Here is a 2697-nt window from a genome sequence, read left to right on the forward strand (position 1 = left end):
TTCCAGATAAAACCTGGTCTCATTTCCTTATGGGTGGTTTGGCGTTGGGGAGTTGAGGGTGTTTGTAACTTTGTAAAAATGTCCCGTCTGAGGCTGCCCCGTGAGTGACCGGATGCTATCTTCTGAAAGGCAGACGAATTGGTCCACTCCTGGCGCCTGCTCATGGCGCCTCGGCCTGGCTCGTATCTCAGCGGGGTGTGGTCACAGGTGGTGCCCTCGGTCGGCTGAACGGAAGGATGCTTTGCACACGCCCAGAGCTGCACCCAGAGCTGGACCGTCGCACCTCTGATGCTTTCAGAAGTGTTAAGGGGAGACTTACAAACACCCGCTGAGTAATAATTCTGCCAAGTTCTAACGCTGTGTGTGTGAACCCTGTCTCTACTTTGAGGGCGGGGTGTGGCCAGATGGGAGGACAGGAGAGAGCTCCCAGGTGAGGACGGGCTGGGGCTGGTCTCAGGCTTCACGCGTAGCCTTCTTAGGAGATTTTTTATCTTTGGGAGTTCAATGTGTCTCAGGTGATAGTGGAGCCAGTCTTCTAGAATGTTCTGCAGTGGGTTGGCACTCTAGGGAGGGTGGACTTAATGTGGATCATTCCTAAAATGATTTCAGTGTCGGTGCAGTGTGGCTGCTTCTGCTCCAGGTGTCCAGACCAGGGGGTGCTGACTGGGGTGTGGGCAGCAGGGTTCAGACTCCTGCCCTGCGACCACACAGCCTGGGGTGGCCATGAGAACTGTCCAGCGTGTCTGTCCCCTGGGAGGCCTGCAGCCCTGTCCATGCACACCTAGAGCACAGCTGCACAGGAAAGCACATGGCATGACCTTCTGGCATTGTCACCTTGCCCCTGGGGATAGCCACACTCAGACACAGCTGGCACCAGCAGGGCAGGAAGGAAGCACAGGGAGTGGGTGCCACGCCTGCCATGCACTGATTGCCGCTCTCGGGGCTCAAGGCACGGCCTCCGCACTTTCGGTAGCTCTCTGCTCACAAGCCCGTGTCCATTTTGGTGGCAATACGTGACAAATATAGTAATAGTTTTGCATGAGCGTCAATTAAAAAATTACAAGTATTGGGGTCACAGTTTCTTCTTTTCCATACCAATTCAGAATACACATTTTCGGCTCAGGTCGCAAGATCGGTTACGATGGGAAAGCGCCCGTGGGGAAACTGGCACCCTGCCCTGCCCGCCACGCCGATTGGCGATGTGGTGGTGGCAGTGATTTCGTCTCATTCCCTCTGTGGGCAACACATTAGCGTGCACTGGAGCGGTGTGGGGCCCTCCTGAGAGCTGCACTCACACCAGGGACACCAGCTCAGGGCCACGCCCACTCCAGGCCACTCGGCCAGCTGGCGTCAGAGCTCCTCCGCTCGCTCAGCATCTCCCGCATGCCAGCACGTGCCAGGCCGCGCTTGGAACTCAGCATTGGGAGGCGATTTCCAAGGGCAGCCCTGCCTAGCTGGGGCTCCTCATCCTCACGCTTCCTTGGGTGCACCTGGCCTGGATGGGGCCCAGCTGCCCCAGGAACACAGGCAGGTGGCACGACACTGTGCGTGTTCCAGGGACCTGGTGTCTAGGCACAGCTTCTGTGCACAGTGCTGGGCCACTGTGGGCCCACAGAGTGCCAGGACCCACTCCCTGCCATGGGCAAGCCCCCAGGCCCCCTGTGGGCACCCCCACTCCTCCCAGAACCCTGCATCTGCTGGAGCGCGAGGCAGGGGTCCAACAGGCCTAAAACGGCCCTTTGAAAGTGGCCCTGGAGACCCCTGCCCGCCTATGCCTGCTCCTCCCAACCATCCAGTGCAAATCAGCTGGGGCCTCCAGTGATGTCTCTGTCTTGCTGAGGCTGGTTGGGGCTCCTTGGGGCTTGAGTTATCTTTGGCCCTTGACTTCCAAGACTCCCCGAATGGCCATCGGCTTAGTGGGCAGTCCGACAAGTCATGTGGCTGGGCTTTAACGCCCATCTTGTGACCACTGCAGGCTGAGTGTACCCGAGCGGCCAGAGGGCCGGCTTGCTTAGCCTGGATAAGTGATGTTCTGCTCAAGGGTGTCTTGGAAGGGGGGCCAGATGGACAGAGGTCCAGCCTGGCCACTGATGGTGCCATCGAGGGTCTCCCAGTGCAAGGGGTAGGGATAGCTTCGAACAAACAGAGAAAGCTAAGGGCCCCATGTGGAGATAGAGGCCTGGCTTGGGCGGAAGGACAGGCCGTGAGGGAGCAGCCCCAAAGGGCCCGTGTGTTCAGGGCGCAGCTCACATATGTGTTGGTCTCCATGCCCCCAGCGCTGAAATGGAGCCCCACCCCACAGCGTCAGGCGCTTGGGCGGCTCCTGGGCACAGGTAGTGCTTTACAGCAGACACCTTGGTCCCCACACAACGTCCAGCCTGTCCCGTTGGGCTGAGATGGGCAGGAGCCTCAGAACCACAGGCCGCCCCAGGACAGTGCGGGCAGGCTGCAGTCCGGAGCGCATGGCCCTGGGTGGCTGCGGAGTTCTCCGAGTTGTTTGTGCCTCACTGCAGGTTCCAGGTGGGGGCGCCGAGAGGAGAGCAGGGTCACCTGGGTGTCCCCGTGCACTGGCGGGTGTGCGGGTCCCCACTCCTGGTCCTGTTGTATGTCACCACACGTCCCTTGCTGTGTGTGGCAGCAGCCAGACACAGTGGGCAGGAGGACTGTGGCAAGACTGCAGACGGGTCATTGCAGGCT

This window comes from Tupaia chinensis, unplaced genomic scaffold (assembly GCF_000334495.1).
Source record: "Tupaia chinensis unplaced genomic scaffold, TupChi_1.0 Scaffold000404_1, whole genome shotgun sequence".
Classification (NCBI taxonomy): Eukaryota; Metazoa; Chordata; class Mammalia; order Scandentia; family Tupaiidae; genus Tupaia; species Tupaia belangeri.